Below are 19,356 nucleotides of genomic sequence, written 5' to 3'. Positions count from 1 at the left end.
GTGCAGATGGAGACAACAGCACACCAGGGGAGCCTGCTCGCTGCCCACATTTCCAATGTAAAGTATTTAATGTTCAATTTTTAGAAACTGGGATTCGGCCCTGTGGTAATTATGAAAGCTGCAGACTGAGGTGATGCTTGACTGTTACTGGATTGCATAATTCTGTGTGCTGCAAATCACTGAACATTAAGATTTGTCTTTTCAAGCTCCTCCTCCCAGCTTGCTGCTTCCTCCCCTGTTTTCTTTGACCTTAATTCCCTCTGTGCCTTTCTCCTTTTAGTCATTGTTTCCATTGATTCATCTGACTCTGCTAGCTCTATAAAGTGATGGTGAGGTTGTAGTAGAGCCGCAGAGCAAAAACAGCAATAACCTAAGAACAAAGAAATTGAGTGGGAGTAGCTGGGTTTGACTAGAATGTCACAACACCAAAATTATCCGTTTAATACAATTTCAACATAAATATGTTAGTACAGAATCTATAGGAACACCACAGAATACCTGAAATATCAGGAAAAGAAAAGGAATAATGGGTTAGACAACACAGCACTTAAAATTCTTCTTTTTTAATTCACTTTAAAATGTCAGTTTTAAGTTTAACTGCCTACATAGATTGTATACTGCTTTTGAAAGACTGGTCTCATTAACCAGAATTTTAAATTAGATGCAAAACTATAAAGTCCAGACCTTAACCTGTATTGAGTCATCTGTGTTTTCATCCATGTGGGTGTCTCTGTGACGATGAACCCTAACCCAAACAGTAATAATGAGATTACTCTGTATTAGGTCAAGCTCACAGTTTCATTAAAAGCTTTTACATGATACACAGTAATACAATGTCCCTGGTTTATGCCATTTAATAACAGGATTATTTAAAATTACATCATTATTATTGTTGATTAAAAGAATATTGTTACAAAATCAACCGCACTCCTGTTACATAAGCCATTTTCACACATCAAAGCTGGACAGTTTTAGAAAAATCAGGTTGGGACATCATCCAAAGCTGCCCTTTCATACATGTAACACGCAACAGGAAATAGTCTGCCTCAGATACACTCTCACCACTGGAAATACTCTGGTTTTGGCCCGGGATGGCACTAGGGTAGTGCAGAGATTACCACCATTTCCTTGCTCTTCTCCAGACAGATTCTCTAGGCCTGCGCCCAAAGATTTGGCTTTGGGTATATTGAATTATTGTGTGGGTTTTAGATTGTTTTTTCTTTCAGTTTTGAGATTCAAATTTTCCTCTTTTTTTTTTTCTTTTTTTTTTGCTTCTGAACTTGGGCACCATTGTGGGATTTTTTGCTGTCTACCCTGGTTGACCTGTTTATACATGTCCAACTGTCCAAAGACTCTTCCCACCTCCCGTTTTTCACCTTCCACTTGACAGATTGTCTTGTTACTGCTAGTCAAGCCTTCAGGGCATTTCATTGTGTAACTTGTTTTCTAGTCTTTGGGTTTCTTGTGCAGGACATTTAGACATTTTTTCTGTATTCTCTGACTACCTTTCTGTATATAACCCCTGCCCAGACTAAGGACTGGTTTTCTGGATTTTATTCTTCCTCCATGTGTTCTATATCCCTTTACTCCTGTGACTTTCACATGCCTTGACATCCCTCTCACTCACAGCAGTAATTATCAAGCGTCAAGTCCATTAATTACCTATTAATAAACTCTTTGTTAAAGTAGTGGTACAAATAAAACTGACAATAGTACAACTTTTGAGCGCAAGGGTTGCAACACTTTTCTAGTATCAGCATACCACGCAACACTAATGGCTTATCAGTGATGTGTTTAACAGTGATATGTTCAGTGCTATAACGACTGTGTGGGCCACTCCTTCCTACTATGCATTTCTGGCTAAATCTACTGGAAAAGAGTTGAACAACTCAAAGAAAGAAACTCCGCTGGCAAATAGTGTTTTATGGCAGCGCAATGCAGGGACGCTACGCACAAGTATGAATGCTCCCACTTTTTAGACTACACCACAGGCTCTACTAGATCCACTACAGTAGAAATTAAGATTTAGAGGAAGTTCAGTCAGATACGGAAAATATAACATTAGCATAATTGGTATGAACTTGCTTTGTATTACACGCCACAGTTCCGCAATCCAAACGTTATCAAAATTTCAGTTTCCACCTAAGAGCCTTTACCAATGCCGTCGAGAAAGAAATGCTATGATAATACCAAATGCTGAGCCTAGAAATCAGGCTGAGGAATCTGAAATATAAATTGTGTGACTTCATTTACAAGCTAAGCCATGTTTTTCCAAGTCCTCTGACATTATGCACACATATTCCATCTGGTCCAGAAATGTTAAGTATAAACCCTCAAGAGTGAGCTCCAACAATTGTGATGGAGGTGCTAAAAAAAAAAGCCACAGCGGCCTTTCTATTAAACACAGCACGGTGTGTGCTGTTGTGTGCTTTTGTTGCTGACAGCTTTGTTGCTGTGAAAGAAAAGAGCGCCGATGTTCCAGTCCCAGTATGCCAGTTCTACTATATACCGTATGGAAGCTTACAACACTGCCAGCGATTCATATTACTGTCACTACCGTGGCTACTGTTATTTTTGCAGGGCAGTATGACACAGCATGAAGCTTGTGTCTTTATTGGCAGTTTCATTTTGATTTGCCACAGGACAGTGCACTTCCACTGATCAATCACAGGCTGAACTGCCAGCCTTGTATCTAGATGTAGCTATAGTGGTAATGCTAATGCAATACTGGGCTGTGAGGCAATTTTGGAATGGATACCACTGTGGGATTGCAGTGCGCTTGTGCTGACTTAAAAACAAAACAAAAACAAAAACAAACAAACAATTTTTTCTCATATACAATCATTACAAACAGAGAATGCCAGGATATTTCTTCTTTTATATTAACCTGGTCCATTCATTTCAATAAAATTGGAGGAATCCACCAAACAGGATCAATAATTCACCTAACGTTGTTTATGTGTGCGTGAAGCTGACAGGAAAGCTGTGGAAGGATTCTCCTGGTCACTCACAGAAGCCTAAAAAGCTTATGTGGGATTCAGTTACTCACAGAATTGGATTGCATTTGTGGTGTTAGCAGAAGGGCCGGATGTGTGAAAGGGAACGCAAGTATGCTTTCTTTACAAAAATTACAACAGAACAATAATGACCTGTCCTGCTGCTGGACAGTAACTCCACTGTGTGGGAGAGTAGTCCTTCTGATGCTCTGCAGCCACATGAACCAGCTCTGCTGGGTCTGGTTCAGGGTGGCCAATTGATGGCATTTTAATTTCCAATGTTTATGAGAACACAATAATACATTTTTTTTAAAAATACTGTCTTTTTTTGCACAGCTTTTTGTCATAAAGCGTCCCTGTTTCCTTGCAGGGGACCCTCGGCCCAAAGATAATTTAAACTAAAGTCATACTGACTTAGTACAGTCTAAGGCCACACACTGGATATGTGAATATGAAGGTCACAGGTTACTACAGAAATATAATTAACACTAGGGCTGCCACAAACGATTATTTTGATAGTCGACTAGTCACCAATTATTTTTGCGATTAGTCGACCAATCAGATCATGCATCATGGATGTAAAATGTACAGCTTATTGCACCAGCATGCATCTGCTCTTATATAACTATCATTAGCTTACAGCTTGAAGTGTTTATGGTATGTGCTAACTAAAAATAAAGACAAGATGATAGTTTATTAAATTTTAATGAAATCTGCAGATTGTTTCGGTGAAGTTTAATAAACTCAGCCGTCTGCTCCTTGCTATCTAAAATATAACAGGACACCGGAGTATATTCTCGAGCATCTCACACTTCTGATAATCAGCTGTCTGCTTGACGTTTATTCAGCTGTGTAAAAACTATAACTTTAATCTCAGCCAAACTGATTTACTCAGGAACAAATAAAATACTTAAAAAAAGCCAAACAATATGGTGGGTTTGAAAATTTGCCAGGAGTCCGGTGTTCTCACGGGCTCTAGTGACCTAGCCCCCGGCTCGCTAACGAGCTAGTGGGTAACAGACATCTCCGAAAACGTCGGAGTGCTTTTGAAAATATGTGGTGTCTTGATAAACTGAGCAGATATTTGAGGTTTACACAGCTACATTCTTGCCTGAAAATATGTTAAACGTTTATTTTGTGACCCAGAAAGAATAATAAGAGTAATATTAAAACTAACTAGCTGCCGCCATTGTTGGAAACTGAGCTGGGCTGCGCTATGAATTCTGGGACACAGCTCCTTCTTCTTCTTCGGGGTTTAATGGCAGCTGGCATCCTTGTACATGCAGTGCTGCCATCTTCTGTTTCAGTCCGTTATTACACTCTTAAATCCTACTACTTATTGCTGCGTCTTTTGGGATCTTAGAAAGCTTCAAACTATGCGTCGACGATTTTAATAGTCGACTGATCGTGGCAGCCCTAATTAACACCATAAAAAAATACACCTAACTGCTAACTGCACACCTCTTAGACCTGCATCAATTTATTAGTGATTTGCTGAAATATCGGCATCGGCATTCATAACAGCCAAGAAATGGAAATTTAAAAAAAATAAAAAACCCTCAACTACCTTACAACTGTTAACACAGCACGGTTTGTCCAAAAGAGAACTCTGTCCAACGTTAGCAACACACATTTGGAATGCAACAAACACAACAACCACCTGATCGGAGCAGAGACAGGCGGTGGGATTTTCATGTATTTAAAAGAAAAAAAAGAGACTGGCCAAATATCTGATTTTAAGATCAAAATGTAAGTATCAGTCTGTAAAAAAAAATCCACCACCACTGTCTTTTCTGTTTCTTTTTGCTGATTTTGTTGCATCCCTAGTTCAAAGGTCATTTATTAACCTTTTAATATCCCTTCTCTCCAATACCATGCTCTGAAATCCACGTCATGTACAGCAAAAAAAAAAAACATAACCCAAAAATGGGCCGCAGGCCTTTCACTCAACAACAGTGCTGCATCATAAACAGGGGTCATATGCCCAAGTCCTTGTTAATACCACTAATCCGTGATGAGATCGGTTTTCTTTTGTCTGATCCAAGGCCATATGAGACGAGCTCAACCAACTGCAGATCCTTCAGATTTATGCCAGAATCACAGATAAAAACATCAACTACTAAAACAATGCTAAGCCCAGACAATCCCTGATAATAATGCAATGCAATATATCACAGCACAGGATCCCATGACATTTAGCTGGGCTTAAACACACCTCAGCTTTCTCCTTCTCTCCTCAAGTACAGAGGAGGGCCAAACCCTGGACAGAGCAAACCAGAATCACAGGGAGCTTGTTAAGAGTCTGGGACACGCTGTGGGTCATTTTGGGCCTCTTGGGAATTATGGAAATTCATATTTCAGTAAAGCTGGTGTGTGTAAAATGACATCCTCGTGATCTGGATACTCGTAATAAGTTTAGTGTTTGACCTCAGACGTTAGCAGCACAAATTTAAGGTTATTAAATTTGTGCTGGTCAGCTCCAGACAAAAATACAGTGAATTCTTCTATAAAATAACAATAAATAATTAGGAGAGAGCAGAGTGAGTGATCTGAAGAAAAGAAAATGGATGGAAGGTTAAAGAGCAAAGTTGGAATTTACAATTTAGGATTTCTCCTAGTCTCACAAATAATTTCAGGGAGGCCAACTTAGCGGGCTGCTGTTTGGTCACAGTATTTTCTATTTTACTCCATACCTGAATCCCACAACAGGTGAGCAGCAAAAACGAAACACTGTAGAGATGTTTCAGAGCATCTTTCTGGTTTTAACCCGAGAAGATACTCAAAGATGATCACTGCTACAGCTGCTCTGCCTGAGGCAGCATACCTGTTTGGATCCTCTAATGACAGACCAGGACCAAACAGATGTGGCTGAGGCTTCCACACAGTGTATCACTTCAGCTGGACGAGATGTGCTTACATATGAGATTTACTCAATATGCCCTGTGTCTTCTTTGCTTCACAATATCTGTTTGGTCCGAAATTAACATCATGTCCACTAAAGGCCGAACCCAAAGCTAGCTTAAGCTGTAGTTTTTGGTGATTAAAATGATCACCCTAATGAAAAATATATATTTTAATATATTGGCTTCGAATCAAAACTGTCTCCGACTCTTTTAGAAAAAGACAAGTGTAAACAAACAAACAAAAATAAAGTAAAAATTCAAATGGAGCCATGGCTAATAAAACCTTGTTTTTGTTCTGTTTTCTTCAAGATTCTACATTAAATCATCATCATGCTATGTCGACCACAGGAGATGCAAAAGTATGATGCAGTCTGCAGTTTTTCGCTTATGCAGAAGACACATCAGATAAGAAAACACACTCAGCACGAAGAAGGGCACACATAAGAAGATATGAAAGAGTAAGTCGCCGTTCATATCGTTACGTATTATTGGACACTCTGGCACTGCACAAGCAGAATCCCTGATTTGAACATGCCCAGTATTTTCTGTTTCAGAGCAAAGGGAAGTTTTTATTGTGCAGTCTTTAAAACTTCTGCCAGACTTGCTTCATCACCAAATAAATCCATCAGGCATCTTTACATGTGAACGCGTTTCACTAATGCTACTTTTTCACCTTGGTGTGTTGAGAAGCGTGGCTTTTGCAGCTAACCAGATCATAAGTATTTAGGCAGCATTAATAAAGGAGGTAATATTTCTCTAAAGCCATCCTTTGGATCATAACCCAGTTCCTGGAGCTTGGGTTCATGCTATTTGATTCAAAAAGGGAAAATCCACATTAATACACATGAGAACAAAGTTCCATTATATAAATATGCCCAATTTAGCCATATGGGCCAAATTCCTGCAGTCCCTGAGAGGCTAATGGCATTTACAGATAGTAAAGCAAAGCAATGTAAAAAAACGTCCATTTACAGATAAGAGCCAGAAGCATTTGACTGATGAAACAAACACAAACCAGATAAAATATTAATCCAAGCCACACCCAAGCACATGAACACAAATAGAAACACTTTACGGTAATAAATCAATGACTTATAGTTGTTGATGATTGGCTCATGAACAAAAAAAGAGCATTACTACTTCCATTTCTCTTATTACTTGACTGAGCCTTTAAAGCAGATCGTGCTTTAATCTGGCATTCATTAATAGCCATTAATGCAGGTGTAACGTGTTTAATGTTCGAAAGCCACACAAAAAATAATAATTAAAAAAAAACTTGAGAAGCAATCCACTAACTTGCTCTTTGCTGCAGTGAAAAAGCATTAAAACTGCAGTGTATAAAACTGACCTGTAAATTTTCTGTACTATCGGTTTGCTCCAGTTTTATTAAGGCCAACCTCATTTCTCAGATTCCAGCAATGCTAAGCATTCACTACGACACCAGTGATAACATCAAACACGCTTGCCAAAAAAAAAAAAGTAGTGTAACAGGCCGAACAGTCAGTCAAGCAGTTCCTGCAACATGATAAAATCTGCACCCACAGTGCAGCTGCGGCGTGGCGTTCCTGTGTTGGCGGGTTAACCCGGGACCTGGAAGGCGTGGAATGCCCCAGTGGCCCTTTGTCTTTTCTTTCTGCTGACACTGTGACAGCAGCTGTGCTGGGGCGTTCCTGTGAGCCAATTAGCAAAGTGAGCATTCCATTCACAGTTTAACATCTCTTCGGATCCATGTGGTTCAATCAGAGGCTCATGTCATGGAGTTGGTCCTTTGCAAAAATACTGTCTTAATGTTAGATCTGTCAGAAAAGCACCTGCTGTTTGACAGAGCTCTCCAAGAAGCCAAGTAGAAAAGCCATCTCTGCTGGGAGGCCTCAGCCTCATTTATTAAACCTAAATGAACATTCAAGATAAATGAGTATCTGAAATATAGCACATTAGGGTAGGAAGGTGAATGAGTCTATCAGTGTCAGAGGGGTCAGGTTGTAGAGACCATGCTGTATGTCTTCATGAATATGATTGCACTGGATGAGTCAGCTGATGAATGAGCTGGTAAGCGCCAAGTAAAATTAGCAACTAATGCCACTAATGGTAGGATATTTATATCCTAGCAATATTACATTCATATCATGTTTTTTTTTTTATATTTTAACCAGTTGCAATGGCTAACATGGGTCACGCTAACTCATAGAGATGAGATCCAAATTTTTAAAAATGCCACATTTTTCAACTACAGCTCTATAGCAGAAGATTAATCCGTGAGATTAACACTAGCTGTATAAACTCAGTAATTTCTGAAGGCAGGCTTTCTAAATTAAGCTGGAAAAAAGAGATAAAAGAAAAGATAGACCACCTCCTCAATAGACTCAATAGGGTGAATGCAGCATGTCGTGTAGAACAGCTTTGAGTGTTCAGTAAGAGTAGCAAATTGATTTATGAATACCAGTCGATTTACAACATTTAAGATGGATGAAGCTACCATTATGTTGCCCATCATGTCTCTTGTTGCCATGCTCCACCATATCTCCTGGAGATGAGCTTTTAGATTCAGCTAAGAATCTAAAAAAAAAAACTACTAGACTTTCAGTCAACAACACTCGAGCGCATGTCTGCTCCAGCCAGATCATTTTTGTGTTTACTTTCAGACTTTAGGTAATTAAAATGATTAATATAAAGCTACACAGTTTCAAGCAACTCATTGTTTCCCAAAACAGTTTCGCTATCAAATCCAAAGTCTGCATGACCCACAGCAGCTAAACTAAAGGTTGCAACAGACCAAAATTATCCTTACTTCAGTGTTGCACTCTTCCTGGTTGTACTTGTAATGGCAAGGAATAGACCAATCTTTGTGAAAGTTCAACTGAAACAGTGAACATACCAAAGCTCTGCTAATAACTTTCCTGCATTTCCTAGATAGGACTTTATCACAGCTGCGATCGGAACCCTTTCTATACTTTTCCCCAAATTATAGTCAGCCCTGAGCTCACATTCCTTATCAGTCTAGCAAAAAAAGACCTGAAAGCCTCTGCATACCCTTCACTTAAAAGTATAAACCATGTGTTTGTCCCGCCAGCTGGCTGTGTTTGCCATGCATCAAGAACTTAAGGCCACAGACATCTGTTTGCACAATTTACAAGAAACTGCAGCTGGCATGTGTACTGATTCTTCAATGCTGTTTTAACAGAAAGAAAATTTAAGTAGCTGTAAATAAAATAACTGAATCTGATATTAAATACAATTTTGAAATGATACTGGCACATATGGAAAAATCAATCAAAGCACAATTTTTCCGCACATCAAAACTAGGAATGAATTCAACGATAGGTCTCCGTTTAATGATAGTGGGCATCTTTTGTTGTTTTATTTTGCCACTTCAGTGGACTCAGAGATTCCAGTACAATAAATTATTTATATCTAAAGCACCACTGGCGGCAGTGCCTCCTTTTCTTTTTGTTGTGTTACACAGAAGCCCTGGTTGTAGATGTCGTCTTGCTCTTGTTCTCAAAACAAAGGTGGCGCTAAATTGTGGTCTGTAACATGCACTAAGGCATAAGACTTTCATGCAGTTTTTTAAAACACAGTAAGCAATTTTTATCAGTATTGTTGCAACATGAAGTCAGATTGTGCTTAGGCCTAAGTTCAGCTAGGACAATCTCATATGGAGAAGGTACTATTAGAAGAAAATCAAGGTCTCATTAAGAGGTATAAAAACTCTTTCTTGTTTGCCTAAATACAAACTAAAAGTTACTTTCTTTTTCGATGTCAAGCAGCCACCATGTTATTACTGATCTCTAGTTTTTGTTAGAGCATGCAGTACATTCCAAACTAACAAAACATAAAATTATAAAATCCCAATCTTTCGTCATAAACAGCACAGTGGAATAGTTCATTACTAACAGGGTATTATTAGTCATATCATACTCTACTGGAATATATCACAAGATCCAGCAGTCCTACTCATGAGGTAAATGAAATTGTGGATTGGGACTTTCCCCAGAGTTTGGACGGAAGCTGCAGGCCATACATAATCACCCTGGGTCACTGCAGCAGAGGGGAAAGGGAGCTGCAGGCCTGTAAACTTCAAAGCCTTTTGAGTAAAGAGGGGGAGGGGCCGCTGAGCACCAAACATTCTTCACAATGTTGAACTTGACCCCTGAGGTTGCCACACACACCATGTGACTGCTGTCAACTGTGTGTGTGTGTGTGTGTGTGTGTGTGTGTGTGTGTGTGTGTGTGTGTGTGTGTGTGGTGCAGATCTGCGTGGATGCGCATGTAGCATGACTGTGTGTGTGTGAGAGAGAGAGCGTTTTGAATACAGTCCTCAAAGATAATAAGCACACCTAACTCCTGGACCTTCAAACTTACAATTTAAACCAATTAAATAACAGGTTTGAACTATTTGGTAAATATAGCTAACCACTGTATTGGAGGATAATTTCTGTGATCAGATCAAATACCATACAAAACACAAGCCTGCCAAAGGAGAAAAACTCCACTTAGAATCAAATTACATTACACAAAGGCCCATTTCCTTTGTTACCCTGTCAGCTCTAACAAGCAGGAAGTTTTGTGTTATTCATTTGTTTTTTGTGCCACAAGCACAAAGGTACTAAATTACCTCAAGTATGTAAATAGCACAGTGTTACTGTAAATCTTTATTTCCACATCCACAACAACGTTTTTAAGTGTTAATAGAACAAAAGAACAATGTTACGACTTTACACAATTGTGACAAATATCTGAGCAACATGTTCAGCTGCCTCTCCAGAGAGTCTCTCATCCAGGTTTGCCATCTTGGACTGTAGCCATGGTGATACTCCTCGTTTCCCTCTACAGTGAGCTGTCTATACGAGCACGTGAACTGGAAATGGGGGAAAATCTGACATATGTTGACCCTAAAGCCAGAGGTTTTAATGCCACAAAGATCGCTATCATTTTAACCCGCTATTATCACCATGGTAACTTTCACACTTTCACTGAATCTTCTTTTTTCTGACGCCATTCAAGAATGACAAACATATATGACCGGCAATGCCACAGGATGTTGCTGACAGCAGCACTCAGTGGATGACTGAGCTGAGGTTAATGTCACACCATTAACAGCTCAAGTCCTTTTGAACCCAACAGTCAAAGAAGTAAATAATGAACTTTTATGGCCGTGATGCATCATGTTAAAAGCATAAACTAATTGTTACTGTCCAACATTATTTATAGACCACCCAAATCTTGTATTTATCTGTGTTTAACTCACAGTTTTAGTGACGTACTGATCTAATTTACGTAAAGCCCCTTATGTTATACAACAACTATCTGTGGTAAATTTCCAGGTCAATTCAATCAAGTCAATTAAAATTACGTTTCCGACATCCCAGAAATTATACACACAAACCCTGTACTCATTGAGGAAATAAGACCTACTTATTGTTTAGTTATGGCAGGTATGTACACGATCCAGGGTAGTTCCATATTTGTGCGTCTCTCCATCTCGTGTCAGGCCATGTGTTATCTAACCAAGGAAGACATTTTCACTCACTGCACTTTAGTCCATTTTGTCTTTCCCTTTTCAATTCACAACACTGATGACGGGCACTGGTTACATAACTGTACTACTCCACCACCACGCTTCCTCTGTGATTTATTAAGGCCAAGCAATAAATGTGTCCTGTGTAGATAACATGACTCAGCTGCCTGCTCTGTAGCAAAACCTTATTCTTCTGTCCTATGCTCAGCATGTGCTCTACTATATCAATGACAAACAGGCAAATTCAGTCCATATTAAAAACATCCACACAATATTTCAAAGATCACGACTTGAACTTGAAGCTTTCCTTTGTTGTCCTATTTTATACTCTGGTGTTAGACACAATAGGGTCAGTCATAAACGTCGTGCTCACAAGACAATCAGAGAAATGAACCAGTATGTGAATGTTCAACAACCTTGGCAGTTTAGAAACAGTTACCAAGGCAATTAGCTGTCACAGTCCAACGGGATTTCGACACATCTCTGCCTGTTTACTGAAATGTTGTGCTTCAGCTCAGGAAATTGTAAAATTTACAGGAAGTTGATTACAGCCACTCAAACAATAATAATAATAATAATGTATACTTATTTGCTCCCCGTGGCAAAATTACTTGTTTTTCTCTGCATTTGACCCATTCAAATGCAGTGAAGCAGTGGGCAGCCACTAAGCAGGCGCCCAGGGAGCAGTGTGTAGGGACGGTACCTTGCACAGGGGTACCTCAGGGTAGCTGTTCAGTGGATTCGAACCCCCAACCTTCCGATCATGGGGCGACCACTCTACCTACTGAGCTATCCCTGCCCCCAAAGCTTTCTATCATGCCATAGCTAATCTATCAAAAAACTCAAGTACTGATGAATCCAAAGTTAAGCATGTTATCAGTTAAGATAATGTTTTAAAGATCATTCTAGCTTCTTCTAGTGCGTGTTTTAGAAGCTATATTACCTCATCGATAAATAGTGGTAGCGTGAAAGGAAATGTGAAAGTAGAAAAACACGACACAACCTCCATCATGTTGCCGTTTCAAGTTTCACAGTTACCAACAGGCAATGTTTTTCCTGGTTTAAACACTCCTTGGTCCACATATAGTTAAGACAAAGAGTCTTTGTTACTGTAGCTGACACACATTTAGGCATTTTCCTGTTATTCTATGACCATTTCACAAAAATGTAATTTAAACCCCACAATAAATTATACACTGCTTAAAGGTATTTTATAAATGACAGTTCTGGTGGTTTTCCTGTAGTTAAATGCCAAAACCTCCCTGATGGTTTTGAATATGACATTTTTGTAGGGAAAAAGCCAATAGTGTTGAGCTGCTGGATAATACCAAGCAAGCCAATTGTAGCTCATTCCCCCCTTTAATGCAGTACATTAATATTATCATTAAAATATTAAACCTAATCTTCCAATGTAAAGCTTCATGTTGATGTGAATGTCACCCACCTCTTACATCACGGGCATATGTGGGCGCATCCACACCATGGACATAAAAGATGCTGAACTGCTTTAAACTTACATTCTACTGATTAACTGCAATCCTTCTAGCGACCCTTGTGGTTGCAAAAAGACTAAGTTATACAGAAGTTCGATCCCTCAAATCCCTCAGCTCAGTAAACACTATCCTGATGACTTTATGGCCTCAAGCGCTACGTCTGAGTCCTACTGAATAAAACATTAAGTTCATTGTGTAAATTACAGTTACTCAGAAATGAAGATTATCCTGGACATACTCATTATCTAACAACTTCTCAACTGCAAGTTGGTAGCCAAAGAGTGCAGTTTCACAGTCTGATCCACCAGCCGCTCCTCACTTTTGGCTTCCACACACACAGCTCACCCTGAGGCTTCATAACGGGACTTCCACCTATTATACCATCCCTGTGTGTGAGAGAGCGCAGGCACACACACACACACAAACAAGTTCATGCTCACAACTTTGTCCTCTGTGAAATTAATGTGAATATGTGGAGCTTCTACACCGATCCCTCATCATCCACTAATGGTCACACTTATGTTCACTAATTACAGCAGGGAACCTCTCCCGCTCCCTGATATAGACTATGTTCATTCTCTTCAAGCTAGAAATGGCAAATAAACTCCCCACTCTTTCTCTTTCACTTGTTTTTGGGCAACCTACAGTTGGCTGGACACTGGCAACTTTACAGGGAGGCAAAAGGACAATCAGACTACAAAGAAGATTGCTTTAATTGCTTTACCACTGCAAAGTTGCCAATTTCAGGTTAAGTATTTATAGATGCGGATTTGTGCTGAAGACAATATGCGTCACGTTTGCATGAGGGTAAACAATGAGGGCAATGTTTCTGAAGACAATGTTTCTCACTGTCTTAGTTCGAGAGGATCATTGCAGCATTAAAAAAAGCATGTTTTATGTATACAGAGGAAAAAGTGCTTCTACATCTTTGGAGAGAGCAGACACGCACATGGTGAAACACAAAATAGACACAGTACAGAAACTAGCATCATTTCTGTTAAGCTCCAATTTACACTTGTGTGTTTGTATGCGTTCTAGACGTGAGACAGAACTATATTTTAAACATCTATAAATACAGTAAAAATAGGTGATTCAGACATTATGAGCCTTTCAAAGATCAGTTTCCTTCCCATTCCATCTCCTACCTACATGCAGGATTATTATTTTAATCTCTGTGGATGTCTGTTCAGAGTCTATTCAGGTGTGACTTACGATGCAAAACACTACAACGGGTGCAAAAAAGGAGCAGAGGGGAGGCCAGCACATGCTGTGTATGAGCTCTTCTTTCTTTTGTCTTTTTTTAACCAAAAAACCCACATAACATGTTCAGCGGTGATCCCAATTTTAACGATCAACACAAAGCTTTAGGTTTTGGTGGGTTTCTCTTGTTGTGTGGTTCAGTTCTTTAAAAACACAACTGAACTGATACAACCAGAGGAAAGAGGAGTAGCTCTGATCATAACAGCACATAAACCAAGATAAAAGCGCATATCTGAGATTGCTGTGAACTCAACAGTGACACTTCCACAGAGAGTAAAAGTCACACCAAGCTACTGTACAGGACAAAGTGATTTGTCTTTATACGCTGAGCTGAAAGAGACATACAGTAGCACAATTTTAGTATCTATATCTTCACGTTTATAGATTTGATAGTTATAGCTGTAAAAATAGCTGTCACTGTCTTGTCGGGTGACACACTGATTTTTCATTTATAGTACTATGTATGGTACGTCTCTGTAGGTAGATGGGCAGTATGTAGCTGCCACCTGACTGCGAACATGCTACCACTGCTAAACCATAATTTCCCCATTATAGTCATCTGTAGGGCTGCTCGATTATGGCAAAAATGATAATCACGATTATTTTCACTGAAATTGAGATCACGATTATTTGACGATATTTATTTAACCCTTTAAGACCTACTATAGAACCAGGTCCACCAGAGCTTATATTATTTTTTTTACATGCTGTAGTGCCATTTGTGGGAGCATTTCAAGTTGCTATACATCAATACAACTGTTATAGCCCATATTTTAATAATATGTATGCATTAAGTCCATAGTAATTACATAAATTGCAAAAAAGTGCAATAAACTACAAAAAAAATTGAAAATCGCTTTTGTTTTGTTTACATATATTTCTACTTGGAGAAATTTAAGAGGCTTATCCCTCAAAACTTTAAATACAATAAAGTTGCAAAAAATAGTTTACAACAACAGGAAATTTATTTTGAGTGTCTTCATAGTTTTATTTTGGAGATACAGCAATTTTTATATACTGCAGGAAAAACAAAAAACAATCCTATGATGCAGATTTGCAAAGAAAACAGCATGTGCATCATTTCACTGTGGGAAGTGTTACGAACAGCTGATAGGAACGGCAAAGCGTGTTTCTGGAATATTATGTTTTTGTTCCTGCAAGCGCTTTTTATGCAATTTTTGCAAAGCTATATGTGGAAGGAAACCGTGACCGAGGACAAGCTGATGGCATCAGATGTAAGTACAACTCCTCCGGTTTCATATGCAAAACAAATTATTGCGCTAGCTTACACGGTTCAGGTTCTACAGGGATTTAACAATAGTTACGCAAAACGGAGCGTGCTGCTCTGACCGGCTTTAAAGGGTTAACAATGACTTTAAAAAAATAATATAAAATAGTGTGCAACACCACTGAAGTTTTTTTTTTTTTAAACTCTCTTTTCAACCAACGGCAGTCACTCTCCAAATAACTTCTGCTTAGCTTTCCGAGCTTCCCTCGGGTCCTCTTAATCAGCGGTCTCCAACCTTTTTTGCGCCACGGACCGGTTTATGCCCGACAATATTTTCACGGACCGGCCTTTAAGGTGTCGCGGATAAATTAGGGAGGGGCTAATAATCGGCTCAGTCATTTTTAATGATCGTTGAAAGCCCAGATCGTAATCGTGATTAAAATTCGATTAATTGAGCAGCCCTAGTCATCTGTGCACTAGGACAAACAAAGGATGTGTTGCTTAATAGCAGTCAAAAATTGCACTATGACACCATAAAAACTGACAGAGAGCTCACTGCTGACATATGCATATCCAGCCCAACAATGTGAGATTAGATAGCAGACTTTGTAGTCGTCAATGATTCCTGATTAAAGAAAAAAATACTGAATAACTGTGAGGTCACACAACTGGCTTTGTGTCATTGTCATTTCTGGGGATGAACCCATAACAACAGATATAACGAGAGTGAAAGTAAATAAAAAAGCCTTGTAAACGAGCCTTGAACTTGTAAACTAACTTGACCACAGTGTGAAATACCTCAGAACAGCTCACCCGTTGCTGTTAGCTTCATCTATGCCACGTTAGTTCTCCACTAGAACTGAACTGAAAAGAACAGATAAGCTAACAGATCGGCAGGTTGCTCCCGATATCCGATCCAGCACTTTCAGTTAGGATTATACTGACATCTAAAAATCAGCTCTCATGCATTCATAAATGGTGACCTCCTGGTCACAAAAACAGGAGACACATTAAATAGCTGACACATAGAGCAAACCTCAAGTTTATTCTTCTGGAGCACACTTACTGTATGGATAGCCCTAAGGGTGGTAAACGCTGTAGATGCACGTGAATAAGGACACAAGTATATGTTTCAGCTGATGCTAACAGCCCATATTAGCCTATCGGAATATATCTGTTTCTGCGTCACTTTATTTAACTCTCTGCATTGTCTGCAGCACATGTAGCAGAGTATGCCCTGTAGGCAATTTTAAACTCTTACGCACTGTGAATATGAAGCACAGACACCTTGCCTGACCTTAAAACCCACAAAGACAAAAAAAAGCAATGACCTGAGATGACATGTTTTATGGTGTGGTTGGTCCTTAGCTTCAAAGAGTTGATAATTATCAGCTATGAAACCCAATAAGAGCTGCCCTTAATAAAATGAGGGCTGCTTAAGCCCGAGTTTATGTGTGAATACTGGACTCAAGACTGTGTGTGTTACATAACATACTTTAAATATTCGTTACAATGTTTAAAGAACTAAAATCCCATGAAAGGACCAGGTCAATTAAAAAAATAATGACAAATGAATTTAAAAATATCGATATATATTAAAGCCTACAAATATCTTAACCCAGTTAGCCTGTGAAATGTAACTGAGGCTAAACAGTCTCTATTGCCAGCCTTTTCCTTGCTAGATAGTGAAGGCTTATCTGGGACTGGTACATTGTGTCATTGAGTTGAGCTTTGCAAGGTTGGCAAGTGGCCCTCCTGTGTGTGTGTGTGTGTGTGTGTGTGTGTGTGTGTGTGTGTGTGTGTGTGTGTGTGTGTCTGTCTGTCTGTGTGTATTCGACCCTCCCCCATATCGTCCATGGCTTTGGAACAACCAGCTCCACAGCTCTGTAATAAGCTTTCAATCAAAGTGGCACAAAGGTAACAAAGTAAATAACATGATGAAATACTATGACCTGAACTTTGTCACAATTATGAATCCAAGGTATGCTACAGACAAAAAAATAAACAAGAGCCTGTAAAGCACAACACAACAGACTGGCACAACTGCTAACTGGGCTCAAACAGTTTCAGTTTTGATTCATAACCCTTCATGGTTTTATAGACACACTGCGTTATTTAACAAGTACAAAGTGCGTTGAAACACACAAATTGTCCAAGTTAAGTAAGAGAAAACAGAATAAATTAAACCATAACTGGCGAAAATAGTTACTTCACAATAATAAAACTTAAGTGACAAAGTAAAAAGTTTGATGTCATATTCAATCTAATTTATTGTGGGTTGAATCCAATATAAATTATCTTAGAAATGTATATTCTAATGACTTGGGTTTAAATAATACAAAAAATATATTACACTGGTTTTAATTCAAAGCTAGTAGGAGTTGCAGGAAGGAAGGGCGCGCTCACAAACACAAACCACGCGCGAGAACTGCTTTCGAACACATGCACACGACACGCGCGCGCCTACTCACGCGCTGAGGCTGCCCATCCCCCACACTCGAGAAAAATTATAAAAATAAACGTCCGAAACAGCGCAATAACCCGGCGAAACCTCGCGTTCACAGCCACGCGTGATCGATCTACGCGAGGTTATCATTTATAACGGCAATAATCAAGCGGAAAGACGGTAAACACTCACCAAAAGCTCCAAATCACACAAGGGGGGTGCCTTCTCCTCTGTGCTCCTAATATGGAATCTCCTCCACCACCGTTGTTTTCTAGCTCTAATTACACCTCGAAAAAAGCGTTATAACTGCCTTCAGACCCGGCCAAGCGGGGCTAGGAATCCCCAATGACCGATGTGTTTTGGAAACACGGGCATATATAGTGATAAATCCCCTTAAAAATGAGCTGGATGTACAGTTGGGTCTAGATTGTAGGTTTGCTCGCTAGTAGAGAAAAGAGCCAAACGGTTCAGTAGCAGCCAACGGCTTCAGACTGAAACACAGAGCATCTGACCTGCCAGGCGAAAATGAGCTAGGCCTGAGCTCCTCTCTCTGCAGGAAGCACACTCCAGTCACATAAACATCAAAATGGGTGTCGCAGTATGGAGAAGGATGGTGTAGTTAGGCTGGGGGTAAGCGGTAACTCCTCAAAAACAACTCAGAAATATTAGGTTAAAATTAATTATCCGTTTATGTTGCTCAGTAGTAGACTGTTATTACTACGTAGCTATTTTTGGAGTGTAGCTGTAGGCATGCTGTTATGCACATGAAAAATATACTGTAGCTCACATTTTAGTTATTTATGGAACTATGCAAAAAAAACCGATGTAAAAAAAAATACGATTCTTTTATGCGATAACAATTAAAATTTTCAGGCAACATTTTAGGAACAAAATGTACTTTTGTTGTTTGGAACTAAGCCTTCCAATGCTGGCTCGCACACCACATGCTAACTATCTTAATTATTAGTAAAAGCAGGGCTATTGGAGTCGGTTGATGATAGGCAACGTAAATATAACCAATATCACCAGCTCCACATGCACATATTTATAGCTCACAAGAACAGAACTAGAGTGTGCAGGAATGTCGCGCTGTGAATGAACAATCAACTCCCTGGTGCATACCAAAATGTACACGTCCATGACCATGCGAAGGTTAGCTTAGATCTGAGTGATGTAAATTTTATGTAAATAAGCACAAGGCGACATTCAGTCTTCTGCGTGCTTGGAAATTTATTTGTTACGGTGTGAATAGATCTGGGCAGAACCACTACAAGAAAGTGCACCAAATACACATGTATCATTTGGAAAAAACAAAACTTTTAGCCCTAACACAATTTAAATAGATATTTTTGTTTTAATTGCACCACTGTAGATGTTTTACAGGAAGATCAAAACTTCTAGTCTCTACAGTTCTGGTCTCTAGTGGCCATTCCAGGAAGTGGAATTTTTGACACTTAAGCTCGGCCCACAGAGTTTAGCTAATATATCCTAGTGGCCAGTTGTGGGATTGCA

General features: G+C 39.3%; 1 protein-coding gene across 1 annotated transcript in view; it reads right to left on the bottom strand.

The window, feature by feature from the left end:
* Positions 1–18,315, bottom strand: part of tbl1xr1a (TBL1X/Y related 1a) — a 54,138-nt gene extending 35,823 nt beyond the window's left edge. The window contains exon 1 of the mRNA XM_085348792.1: positions 18,037–18,315. The gene's annotated coding sequence lies outside the window, so the exon portion shown is untranslated. The remainder of the gene's footprint in view (positions 1–18,036) is intronic.
* Between the last annotated feature and the right edge of the window lie 1,041 nt (positions 18,316–19,356).

The sequence above is a fragment of the Diplotaxodon limnothrissa genome, linkage group LG23 (genome assembly GCF_057381915.1).
Source record: "Diplotaxodon limnothrissa isolate DT_005_m linkage group LG23, D_limnothrissa_male_GT1.1, whole genome shotgun sequence".
NCBI lineage: Eukaryota > Metazoa > Chordata > Actinopteri > Cichliformes > Cichlidae > Diplotaxodon > Diplotaxodon limnothrissa.
The sequence above is the reverse complement of the archived record's forward strand: the minus strand, read 5'-3'. Positions and strand labels throughout refer to the sequence as shown.